At 38.9% G+C, this 14,198-nt stretch overlaps 1 pseudogene; it reads left to right on the forward strand.

Annotated features, from left to right (window-relative positions):
• The first annotated feature begins 2,373 nt into the window (after nt 1-2,373).
• LOC110743947 lies at nt 2,374-9,408 on the forward strand (annotated as a pseudogene).
• The last annotated feature ends 4,790 nt before the right edge of the window (nt 9,409-14,198 follow it).

Consider the following 14,198-nt stretch of genomic DNA (forward strand, 5'->3'; position numbering starts at 1 on the left):
CCCAATTCCCAGGCTGTGAGCCTCAGGGAGGCGCCAAATCCTAAATAGGCTTGTAGGCTGCAATACTCAGAAGTCATGGCTTCTAGGAGAAGATATGGTATGATGTGACCAGGTGGACTGGACGTTTGTCCACCTCGCATTACACAGCAGATGCTGAATTGTGTTCATGGGTCCAAGAGAGGACACAGATCAGGCCTGGTGGACAAATTGTGTGGATGCTTGGTCACAGGCCAGATGGGACAGTGGAAGTTTCTGTTAATAACACAAGTTGAAACTAGTGTGTAAAGATGAGAGGTCCCCTTTCCCAAAGCCTCAGAACCATGTAATTCTTGCTATCATTACCCTGTCCCTGGAACTTACTGGAATCTCAGAGGAAAGAGGGGAAGGGAACTCCAATATGACTGAGATTAGTTGTTAATGGCCCAGGAGAGTTGGAGGTAGTAATACACAAAAATAATGTCATTTATTTTGCATAGTTGTGGTTTAAAATTTTTTTTTTATTTGAAACAGAGTCTTGCTCTGTCACCCAGCCTGGAGTGCAGTGGCACAGTCACAGCTAACCGCGGCCTTGACCTCCTGGGCTCAAGCAATCCTCCCACAGCCTCCCAAGTAACTGAGACTGCAGGTACCCACCATCATGCCCAGCTTTTTTTTAATTATTAATTTTAGTAGAGACATGGTCTCACTATGTTGCCCAGGCTGGTCTTCAACTCCTAAGCTCAAGCAATCCTCCCACCTCAGTTTCTCAAAGTGCTAGGATTATAAGCATGGGCTATCGCACCTGGACAGCATAGTCATGTCTGATTTCTGAGAGTTGCACTACTTCACTAAATTTTATTTTACTATATTTTCAAATCATGTAATCTACAGAGAGTGTCTCTGCAATGTCCCAAAAGTGCACTCAGAACACTGCACAGCTTAATTCAATTAAACTAGAAATCTGAATGCTACAGAAAGTGTTCTGAGTTAAGAAAGAGGTGTTTCCATTAAGTATGCTTGCCATCTAAAAGTCTTGGTAGTGACATTCCACATTTCTTTTTGATATTTGCTTCAGCTCAACACAATCGTTTTATAATCTAGGACCATGGGGACTGTATAATATTCTCCAAGATTTTCTTAATTAATAGAGTATCTCGGAACATTTGTTTAATCTACAGCAATGTCCTTTCTTTTTCTATCCAAAGCCTCTCCCAGAACTGTTGCTGAACTTGGCTTCCTAATGGAAGGCTGATCACAGGAGATGCCTGCGGGCTGTCCACTGCAACTCTGTATCCAGAGTGAAATTGAGACTTGCTAGAAAGATTTTAAAGGCATTTTGTTTAAACATAAGAGGCTATTATTAACAACTTTATGTCAGTACCTTTTGGTAAAATGTATACATGCCTAGAAAAACAAGAGTTACCAAAACAGACACAAGAATAAATAGAAAATCTAAATAATTAATGCATCATTTAAAAACCTTCCTGTAAAGAATACCCCAGACCCAGATGACTTCTCAGGTGAATACTCCCAAACATTTAGAACAGAAATGGCATCAATTTTACATAAGTCTTCCAGAAAACAGAAAAAAAAACCTTCCTCAAGATTTTTATGATGCCAGAAAAACCTGATTTCAAAATTTGATAAGAACCTTATAAGAAAGCAAACTTAGAGGCCCATTTCATTCACGGAGATAAATGCAAAAAACCTAAACAAAATATTTGCAAACCAAAAAAAATAAAGCACTATATGAAAAAAAAGAATGCATCATAACCAAATTGAGTTTATTCCAGGAACGCAAAGCTTGTTTATCATTGAATAATTCTTCACCATACTAATGAAATAAAAAAAGACAATTGTAAATTATCTCAATAAATGTAGAAACCGCATGTGATAAAATGCAACACATATTCCTAAACAATTCTTAGCATGTTGGTAATACAAGAAAACTTCCTTAATAAAAAAAATCAATTTTTAAAAATTCACAGTAAACATATAAAGGTGAACTTTTGTAGCTTTTCCCTGTAATAACAGAATAGGACAAAGACACTTGCTTGAATAGTGCCTTACTTCTCAATATTTTGCTTAAGGTCATAGCTAGTGCAAGAAGGTAAGAAAAAGAAATAAAAGGTATAGGGATTGTAAAGGAAGAAATAAAGCTAAAGTCACGTGCATATTACATGATTTTGTGCTTAAAAAATTCCAGAGAATCTAAAGATATACTATTAGGTTTAGTAAATAAATTTAACAAGGTTGTTTGAAACATAGTCAATTTATAAAAATCACAATTATAAGTTATATTTTCAAAGGATAGCACTTAAAAATCTCATAAATTTAACAAAATAGATTTTGTTAGAAATAAATCTAACAAATATGTTTAAGAGTTCTATGCTGAAACTACAAAACATTATTAAAAATATAAAAGAAGAGCTAAATAAATGAAGAGATGTTTATGGAATAAAGGTTCATTTATCTCAAGATGTCAGTTCTCAAATTGATCTATTCCAATGCAATGCAAATCCAATAAAAAATTCCAAATATTTTGTAAAAATGAAGAGGCTGATTCTAAAAGTTTTGTGATAATGCAAAGGGGCTAGAATAACTAAGCAATTTTGAAGAAGGACAAAATTGAAAGAATTTCTTAACTGGATACCAAGACTTTGGAAGATATTCAGTGTGGTATCGACACAGGAGAGACAAACAGATCATCAGTACAAAGCAGAAAGTCCAGAAGACCCAAATATACATGCACACTTGATTTATGACAAAGCGCCATAGCAGAGCAGTGGGGACAGGACAACTTTTCAATAAATGGTAATGGGTAAAAAACAATGAAAGTTCATGTATACAACCAACACATTTAAGAATCAGTTCTGTAGGTGGAAGAAACCAGACACAAAAGGCCACATTTTGTATGACCCTAATTGTATGAAAACTCAAAAATAGTCAAAACCAAGATGTGGTGTTAGAAGTCAGGCTAATGGTTACGTTTGGGGAGGAGCAACAGGTAGTCGTTGGGAGGGCCAGGAGCACAGCTCCTGGGGTTACATGAGGAGTGGTTACATGAGTGTATTCACTTTGTAACAATTCGCCAAACTATTACATGCACTTAAGGTATGCACACATGTTATATTTTAGTTTAAAGTTAAAATTTTTTTGACCTTTCCACTTTATAGCTTCATAATGTTTTATTTCTCTAGGCCTCTTTGTTATTGTTTTTGTTTTGTTTCATTTTGGAAAGGCGATTATGTTACAGCAGGTAGGTAGTCAGGCAGACATAAGCAGGGCCTGCCCCCTCACCCAACCAGGAATGTCAGGCAACCATCAGTGGATAGGCAGTTGTTAAGCTGTCTCTCTAAAATAATAATTGGTTGCAGCCAGCACCAGGGAAAGGCAGTCTCCCAATAGACAGAAACACCTGAAAGTGATGATCACCAGCTTCCAAATAAGATCTCAGGAGTTGGACAAGTGGGCTCAAGTATGCGCACTAAGAGGCAAAGTGGTGGAGTTTAACTGGTATGTGACCTTCTTCTAGGAACACTTGACTGATAGGGGAGGAGAACCTCATGTGAGCATGTGTACAACTCCAGGAAACATAGTGCGCATGAAGCCCCCCTCCCAAGTGCTAACAGGCCACTGCACATGTGGACAGCCTGACACAAGGGAAGAATCGAGGAGAAGGGATGCAATTCCCTGGAAGTTTGCCAACTTATAACACCACCCCCTGCCCCCAAGTCAAAGGTCAGACCATGCACTTGATTCTCAGGTTGCCCACTTGGCCCTCTTCCAAGTGTACTTTACTTCCTTTTACTGCTGTTTGAAAACTTTTTAATAAGCTTTCACTCCTTCTTTGAAACTTGCCTTGGTCTCTCACTCTGCATTATGCCCCTCAGTCAAATTCTTTTTTCTGAGGAGCAAGAATTGAGATTGCTGAAGACCCATAAAGATTTACTGCTGCTAAAAATTGTAATAGTCTCTATCTTTTAGGAGGTGAGAAATAAATATGATACGTTTCATAAATAAGCACTTCGTTCAGTGACTGACCCATACCAGAGGCTTGATAAATATTCAATGTTCCTAGGTGTTAAGGTCACTTAGATAGTTAGCGGTGGAACTGGGATTAAAACCCATCCAAATAAGGTACTTAAAAACAAAATCACGTGTCCTATATCACATGGCTGCTTATTAACAGGACTTGAGTGAAATGCTGTATTTAAATAGCATTTGCTGTGAGTTATCATAGTCTCCATTCTCAGTTTTATATTTTGCAAGAGATCAAGTGTATTCATTCCTCCCAGTTCTCAATTCCTATGAATATACTTTGGAATCTAAAGTATTTTAGTGTATCTACCCCCACTAAAAATGAAAATAAGCCCTAAATATTCCAATCACCTCATTAGAAAACTGTTCAGAATTGTTGGCTCCATCCGGCCCCCAAAAGGGAGAACATTCAGCTTGAATTAGATTGTAACCAATATCTCATTAATCAGCATAAAGGAAAAAAAAATTAAAAGACATATTAACTCCCAAGAGGAATGTTTGGAAAAGCACTCAAAGATGAAACAACTGAAAAAAGAGCTGTGTGTTCATTAATTAGCACATCAACAGACTTCTGTCCAGTGGATTTGATCACGGTGAATGCACTTTTAGATGTGAATCAGCGGTTCCCGAATCTTAATGAAACCAGTCAGCAGGAGTGCTGGATCCTGGGCAATAGTAAAGACAGGGCTCAGACCAGGTAAGAGTTAGAATTCATCTGAATTGGACCCTTCTAGATCTGAAACATGTTTTTGGAGGGCCCTGTTTAAAAGCAATTTGATTAAAGATGTGTTATAAGATTCATGGGCCATATAGCTTTTAATGATTTATCAACAAAGATTTAGAATCATTGGTAGAAAAGAGGATTATGTCTTAATCCTGCGGTTAGGGCACATGAAGAGTGTTTGTAGTGTACGGGCACCATCTCTTCTGGCTCAGGTTCAGGAACCATCACGTCATGTTCTTTATTGTAAAACGTGTCTTGGCTGGCTTGTTTCATATTTCTCATCATAAGGAAAAAGTAGCAATGCTGTTATTGCTGGCAATGCCATGGCTCTTTAGGACCTGTTATTATTGAAACTATAGATCAACTTGCCTCTGGAGTTCTCTGATGTCATTTGTTTCATGCTGGGTGCATCATTACTCATGACACTGCATCCTCCATCCTGGCCCTGGTAAATATTGACTTCCTATGGGTCCCTAAAGGTTGTCACTGTGCTTTGTTTGTGATGACCACAAATGCAAGTCTCATCCTCCGTGTGCAGGAAAATGTTTTCTGGTCATCTTGAACTTATCGTCTTAGATTTTATGGTGTAATACATTCTGCAGCCATGTCTTCTCTTGATTGTCTTAGGCCATGATTGCTGCATTCCTAGAATGAGATCTCTTTCAATGCTGATCTCATCCCTGCCTTTCATAAACCATCTGCAGTGGGAAGACTAGGCTAGGGAAAAAGAATGATCCTATTCACCAAAGAGGTCCATGCCTCATCTGGCATGGCTGAAGATTGACCTATGAAAACAAAATGTCACCACATGATTGTAGGCAAGAGAAAGAGGATATCAATCAGATGGGCTGCTGACATTGTGGAGCAAAGACCTCGAAAGCCCTTGGAGGAGGTGTTGTTCTCCCTAGAGGACTGCCTCACTTGTGGCATAGACCTGCAGAGAAGATAGAGTGGCCATCTTGGCTGCCAGCCACAGCAGATGCACAGGTAAAGGACTCGACTGCCACCTCCTGCCATCTTTGATGTTGTACAGTGGAGGTTGACAGCTTCCATGCAGTTGGAACATGGAAGGGCATGAGCCAACCCATGGGCACACAGATGTGGTTCAAGAACAAGAGCTTGTCATTGATTCTTAGTAACCCAGAGCCCTGAACTTGTCCTTTGTCCAAAGCGAGTGAGAATCAACCCAAATCAGCAGATCAGCATGGCAGAATTCTGATGAGGCACCTCTTCCGGTGGGGTTTTCTTTATCACTGCACTCAAACAACCACATGCTGTTGTAACAGTTTTGGTGTGTGTTTTCCCAAGTAATTGGTGATCTCCTTAAGGTCGGAGATTGTTTCTATTTATCTTTGTATTTGTAGTCCCTGTGGAGTAAGGGATACATATTTGGTGTCCAATAAAATGCCTGCTGACCAATAAGTGACTTAAGGAATGTGTGATGGGCCTGAGACTTTTTAGTAATAATTGTAAGAGTATTTACACAGACTCATTATCATTTAAAACATCTAATTTAAAATGTTTCTTCCACAGTAAACATGATGTACCTTTCAGTTCTCGTCATCCCTATTTGAATTGTCCTGGGTTTCACAGCTTGCTACTTAGGGCTGCAGTCGCTTCCATGGTTTCATTCTAGATATAATGTATATAACACCATGAGGACAGCGATCGACATAATCTTAGTGTGCAACACATTTATCATGATTGTTGGGAGACTCAACTTCTAATTTGTGGTTATCGTGAGCTATTTTTCAGGGCAAACACTCCTAAAAAAACAACTAAAAATGTTAAGTGAGTTGTTTTTTGACATCCTTTTAAACCAAGCATATAATGAAGCAAGCAGCATGTGTGAAAACTGTCTGAAAAACAGACAACAGACACAAACCTGGGAATACTTTCAGATCTTGAAATTATTGGACATGGACTATAAGGTAACTATGCTTACTGTGGTGGGTTGAATCATGACCCCTGAAAGACGTCCATATTCTAATCTCTGGAACCTGTGAATATATTACTTTACATGGGAAAAGCGACTTTGTGGAAATGATGAAATTAATGATTCTGAGATTGGGTGGCTTATTCTGGAATATCTGATTGGGTCCAATGTAATAACAGGGGTTCTTATAAAAGGGAGGCAAGTGGATCAGTGTCAGAGAGAAAGAAATACAAGGATGTAAGCAAAGGTCAGAGAAGAGATACAACGTAACACTGCGGACTTTGAAAATGGAGGAAGGGGTCACAAGACTAGGCATGTAGATGGCCTCAGGAATCTGCAAAAGCAAAGGGAGTGGAATACCCCCTAGACCCTCCAGAGGAAAGCAAGCCTTCAAATACCTTGATTTTAGCCCAGTGAAACTGATTTCAAAATCCTGACTTCAAGGACTGTAGGATAATAAATTCATGTTGTTTTAAGCCACTGAGTTTGTGGTAAGTAGTTAGAGCAGTAATAAGAAACTAATAAGTTTACTATGCTTTAAAAAGTAAAGATAAGCTTAAGGATATCTCTGAAAAGGTAAAACTATAGTTAGATTTCAAAAATTCTATATAGTACTTCCAGAAGTTAAAAAACACAATAGCTGAAATGTAAAACTCAGCAGATGGCTTTAATAGCCAATTCAACACAATTGAAGAGAGAATTGATGGCCTGAAAGTTAAATCAGAAGAAATTCAGGATGCAGAATAGGAAGACAAAAAGATATACAGTAAATAAGTTAGAGAGGCTGAAGTGTGAAAGTCCAACTTAAATTTAGTCAGAGTCCAGAGGGAAAATAGTGGATAGAAAGTAATCATATCTCAAGAGTTATTGGTGTCTTTCTTACTTCCCAGCTGTGTTAGTGGCTGCTCTTGGTTGGGGAGCCATCTTGTACCTAAGGCAGGAAGATGGTGACCACAAGGAAGACAACAAAGTCTCTGGAGGTGATCAACTCTGGTTATGAAAAATGGAAACTACGTGCTGGGGTACAAGCAGACTCTGAAGATGATCAGACATGGCAAAGCGAAATTCGTCATCCTCGTTAACAACTGGCCAGCTTTGAGGAAATCCAAAATAGAGTACTATGCAATGTTGGCCGAAACTAATGTCCATCACATACAGTGAAAATAGTATTGAATTGGGCACAGCATGAGAAAAATACTACAGATTATGCACAGTGGCTGTCGTTGTTCTAGATGATTCTGATTTCATTAGAAGCATGCCAAAATAGGCTGGTGAGAAATAAAAAATGCAAAATTTTTAAAAATAAAACTGCCAGAGCTTGTTTTGAAAACATTTTAAAAAAGAGTCATTATCTGAAATTTTCTGCTACTAATGAACAATATCAAGGAGCAGATTTAAGAAACTCCATCAATCCTAGATATTTTTGGATGGCTTTATAGAGGCAGTATAGAAAAGTGGTCTAGATCAAAGTATTTTAGTTTGTAAGACACTACTGAATTCTAGTTTTGCCACTTAGCTACATAATTTGGGGCAAGTAAATTGACTTCTCTGAGCCTCCATCTCCTGATATTAAAATAAGGATAGCATCTGATTTATTGGTTGGTTATAAGGAATAAAAATATATAAATGTGAATAGCACAGGAACTGTTCCAAAGTAATATGAAGTACATAATTGATAATATTTTTAGCAGTGTTCAGAGTGTGTTTTCTCATAATGAGTTGAAGTCTGTTTTCTGATAACTTCCACTCGTTTATCTTAATTCTGATTTCTGGAAAAATAAAGAACTGGTCTGCTTTCTATGATATCTATACATTCACTCTTCAGCTTTTTGAAGCTTGTCAACTGCAGAAGAGCAGGGAATAAGGTAAGTGGCCAAGTAAACATCAAGGCTCCCTGACACTGGCCATGATAAGCCAATAGTTCATATGGTGGGAAAATTTTCTTGGCAATAAGAAGCCTCTCAAAGACTCCTGGGAGTCTTAGAATCCTAGAGAATCAGAGCAGCAGTGGAGTATTAGAATACAGCATCCTCATTCTGCAGGTGAAGAATAGGAGGCCCAGGGAGTGGAGATGGCTGAGCTAGACGCAACTGGTGGCCAAGCCATGAAGAAGCCTCTGAGATATTGAAATACTATGGACCCTTGGAGATAAAAATTCAATTTCCTTCTCATTTGGAAGAAATGATTTGAGAAATTCCCTATCATAATTGAATTAAATCAAAAAGAATTATCTTCCAATGGAAGCAATGGAAGAGCTGTGTGATGGAAAGACTGTGGGCTTTTAGAACGAGTTCTGCTTGACCTTGGGCTGATAACCTTTCTGAGGCTCAGTTTTAAATTTGGGTGGCAATATCTCCCTGACCAAGTTTGTCATAGGGATTAAATAAAACAACACATAAGGTCTAGAATAGAGTAAGTGGACAACAAATGACTGGTTTTCACTATGTTATTTTTCCATGAAACAAACTTACATTAAAAATGAGAAAAAACCCAAGTGACCTCAGAGCCCTAAGAAAGCAATCAAGGAGTTCAAGGTCTTTGCAAACTACTTAAGTCATGCTTTGATTTTTGAATTCCACCATTTATTTGCCAATTATGTTGATTTAAAGAATAGATTCACAATTATGATTTTGAGTATTACATTATTATTTTTATTTTTTTATTTTTTTTGCTTTTATTTTATTTTAAAATATTTTTTAGTTTTGATTTTTGTGGGTACATAATGGGTATGTATGTAGTACATGAGATGTTTTCATACAGGCAGGCAATGTGTAATAATCATATCCTGGAAAACGGAGTATCCATCCCCTGAAGCATTTATCCTTTGTGTTACAAACAATTCAGTTATACTCTTTTAGTGCATTCCTCATTTTAGGTAGATGTTAAAATAATAGCAAATGCCTGAAAGAGCATTCACAAATCATTGTATAGTGATATAAATTTTATACTCATAAAACTCAGATATGTAAAAATTAAACTTTCTTTATTTTTGCATATCTGGATTAAACTTAACTCTTGAAGTCCCTCATTTACATTCAATAATGGAAAATTTAATTTTGCTAATTCAGGATAAACTCAGATCACTTCCAATTTAAAATTTAGATAAATAATTTAGTCATCCTGATTTACCCCCTCTCATCCCCTGGTTAGTTCCAGAGAGCTGAACACATGTGACCCAGGGGAGAAGGTGTCTGGTCCTGATCATTCTCTGTCCACATGGTCTCTGCTGAGATGTTTCTTGTCTCATCTGGGCCTTGTGTGTAGAAGGGCATCTACTGCCAATGCCCATGGTTCTACCAGGTTGTCAGGTGCCAGGCCCATGCGTCCTGGGTTATCCTCACTGACCACGCTGTCCCTCTGAGTTCACTGGCCCTCTCTCCCCTTCTGTGCTCCTCTAGTGGCCCTCAATGATTTTGGTGCTCTCCACACCATGCTGGCTTGTGCAGGATACTGGGAGGCTTCCATGGGGCCCCTTAGATGCTATTTCTTCTCCTGCTTTTCTCTTTTCTTTATATGTTAAACAGGTACATGGGTGATTGTTACACTTACCAGATTTCCTCACTCACCACTCACTCCTTTCTCCTTCTGGCATGCTTCCCTCACTATAGATGTTAGAAGGTAAAGATTACATTTCCCAGGTTTTTATTCAGCTAAGGCTCCACATGTGACCTGTTTTACTGAGATTAATTACTTTTCCAGGATGCATAACAAATGGTCACAAACCTAGTGGCTTAGCACAATACTCACTTACTATCTCATGGATTCTGTAGGTCAGAAGGGTGGGAGGTCTTGATGGGTTCTCTGCTCAGGGTCCTAAAAGGCCCACATCAAGGTTTTAGAGCCAGGCTCTGCTCTTGTCTGGAGGGTCTACAGAATAACCTGCTTCTGTGTTCATTCAGATTATCATTGTTGGCAGGATCCACTTCCTCGAGATGATAGGACTGGGGTCCCTGCTTTCTTGTTGGCTTGATCTGTTAGGCAAGACTACTCTACTCCTGAGGCTGCAAGCATTCCTCCTCATGTCAACTCTTCCATCTCCAAAGCAGCAATAGTGTGGTGAATCCTTCTCTTGCTTGAAATCTCTGACTTGCCCTCATGGTATGAGCCAGAGAAAACTCTCTGCTTTTAATGGGCTCATGTGATTGATTTGAAACTGCTCAGATCATCTCCTTTTTGAATAACTCAAAGTCAACTGATGAGTAACGTTAATAACAACTGAAAAATCCCCTCTGCCATGTAATGGAATCATGGGTTTGATGTTTTATCATACTTACACTCCTAGGATTAGAGTGAGAAATCTTAGGCAGTCGTCTTAGGCTCCTGTCCACCACACAGGCCATCCTACCCCTGCAAGACTTGAACCAAAGAAAGATCAACATGAGGTGGTGACTGAGCATGTGAGGAAATGGGACCCTCTGATAAAAGCCAGGTGGTGGGAACATTGAGTTCTTCTGGTGCTGGCTGTGGGAGCAGCAGTTTCTGATCAAGGTAGAAGCAGCATGGCCCTGGGGGGGCCCCATTAGGTCCATTTTTTTTAGTGTGGGTCTGAGGATTTTTCTCAGAAGCTAATTTTATAATCCCTTTCTCTGGTGCTCCCAGTGATTCTGTCAGTTATCTCTACACCTCTCTGTTTAGCCAGAGTGGACTCTGTTATCTGCAGATAAGAACTCTAACCAACAGAGTGGTATAATCTCTAATTCTTCATACCTGCAATATTTTTTTATTGTTCATCCCAGGTGGGTATAGGATCCTTGGAGTTGTGTTATTATTTTTCCCCATTGGTCTATATATTCTACTTCATTGTCTAACGTCTAGAGTTTAAGATGAGAATCTGAAACAAGTCTAATTTTTTGTCTTTGTAATGACATTGTTTCTGATTGGAAGCTTGGAAGACTTTATTTTTATTTGGGTGTGTCATGTTAGGATGGTGATCAATGTCTGGAAAATCCCAGTGAATACCATGATGGGATAAGAAGTTTCCTAAGTGAAAAAAGACATGAACACTTTTCTGCAGAGCTGGCCATATAAGGAGGAAATGAGGCAGTCACCTCACAGCAGGATGTGTAGCATCCCAGAACCCCCAGAATCCTCACAGACATGCCCAGAGCTGAAGGCCCTGCTGTCATGGAGGGGCAATCCACCGGGCACCAGAAGCCCACTTTTGCCTTTCTTAGGTTTTTTAAATGCCCTTCTGGCTCTTCCAAACTGTTTTTGAGATCTGTCTATGTACTCCAAAGACAACCAACAGGTACCAACAGTACCAGCACATTCTTGAGTATTCAGTGTGTGGTTGTTTTAGTAATAATAAAAAACATCTAGTCTCCAGGCATTCCTGGTTTTAAACCATTTTTTGGAATGATTCTTGCTCTTTGGAGTATGAGAATTTTATAAGAATATACTCAGATGTGTGTCTCATTTCTTCTATCTCTCCTGATTTAAGGGATTCTTTTAATCTTCAGATGAGATCTTTGTTTCTATTGTTTGATCATTACTCTTTTTCATCACTTGTTTTTCCACCATCTGAAATTTGTATTTTTCCCTGTTAAGTCTCCTGACTTTCTCCTTTGCGCATCTTTCTTTTCCATTGTGATTTTCAACTCTTTGTAATTTTTGGTCTGTATTTATGTGTTTATTTTTGAGACAGAGTCTCACTCTGTTGTCCAGGTTGGAATGCAGTGATGTGATCATCACTCACTGCAATCTTTGCCTCCTGGGCACAAGTAATTTTCCCACCTCAGCCTCCCAAGTAGCTGGGACTGCAGGTGTGCACCACCACACCCAGCTAATTTTTGTATTTTTTTGCAGAGATGGGATCCTGCTATGTTGCCCAGGCTGGTCTCAAACTCCTGGACTTGAGGGATCCACCCACCTCAGGCTCCTAGAGTGCTGGGATTATGGGCATGAGCCACCACACTCAGCTTTTGCTCTGTATTTAGAGAAGACTTTATATCTGCCTGGTCATGATCTAGGGTGCAGGGGATATTCTCCTTGGAGTTTGATGATTGCATTCCTAAATTTGAAAATTCTTTTACTTTAATTTCCAAAAGTCATCTTGTGATTTAATTGAATTCCCACAGTGCTTTTTGTTAAGGTGTTATTTGGCTCCTCCAAGAATTCCCTTTCAATGGAAGTCGTTTTAAATGGGCCCGTTGCTTATTCACTTGCTGAACGTTCCTGACTCCGTATGCCTCCATCTCTGAATTTGCCTGAGCTTCATCACTTCGTTTTGTCAAATTCCCTTCTGAACTCTATTTTTGTTTATGTGTTTTACATTCCTTGCCTTCACTCTTAGCAAGGCAAGTCATTTGCTCTTGTAAGGGGGATTGAAGGGAGAAGTAAACCCCAGCAGTATTCTACCAGTAATTCAGTAACGTGTAAGCAAGATACACTTTCATGTGCATTTCAAATCTCCACTGCTCAACTGAAGCACACAAGTATGTCTCTCTCAAGGTGTGAGTCTTTATGAGGACTGGCTATTTTATCTTCATTATGTCCTGATTAATAGTGACTGAATTATCTGGGACACTTACATACAATGTTAGTCTATTAGGGGATACATCCTGCCAAAATGGGCACTTATTTAAGCTTTCAATATCTCAGTTTATAGATGCAACTTCAGTGTTTAGGGCCCAATAGCTTTTGAATTACTCTCAGATGTTTGAGGCTGCAAGGCATGGGGGACACCATTCGACAGAATCATTTTCTGAAATATGGTGGTAAAAATGAAATGGTGCTGCCTTTATGAATTGAGTTAACTGGGGCCACCATGCCAATAGTATGAGTTCTGTACAATTAGGGCTGAGAGGAATAATTCGTCTTTTTTTCCCACAGAAAAAAAATAGGCCTTTTAATGCTATATGGACCATTTTGTTCAATTCATAGGAAATTACATTGGCATATAGCTGAAAAGTGGAATAATTTTCAGTATCAACCATGATCATTTTTAATATGTCAAGGTGGAAAATTGGACTCACAACCCTTGGCAAGCCTCCAGTTCTGAGAGCTTTTGAAAGCAGTGCTGGAATGAGGTGATTGTGTTACAATGCTTCATGTCAGACCCATCCAGCCATTTTCTGAACTTGCTGGTCACATGAATTGGCTTATTCTGTAAATTTCATTTTGTAGTGCCATCAATCCAGTGAGGGTCGGTGGAGCCAGCTGGCTTATTTAATAAATATCTGCCTTTCTGAAAGGAAAAGAATGAAGAAGCCCATTCCTTGTGTGCTTGTGAATTTCTAATGGACTCCCTATAGAATTCATCCCTAGCATGTGGCCTGAAGAGCCAGAATGAAGGGGAAATTCTCCTGCAAAAATCCCTGACCTCAGACTTAATCGTCTGAAACAGTTTTTTTTTTTTTTTCCAACTGTAGTCTAAACCACCAAATATGTTATCACAAAGGAACAGCAATGTGACTGATGGACAGATACAGTTAGAAGAAGTTACAAACTTAATTTAATGGCAAAAGGTAAAAAATTGCATAGCAGTTAGATATAAGGCAGAAGCCCATCCAGCTATAA

This window comes from Papio anubis, chromosome 8, assembly GCF_008728515.1.
Source record: "Papio anubis isolate 15944 chromosome 8, Panubis1.0, whole genome shotgun sequence".
Taxonomy (NCBI): Eukaryota; Metazoa; Chordata; class Mammalia; order Primates; family Cercopithecidae; genus Papio; species Papio anubis.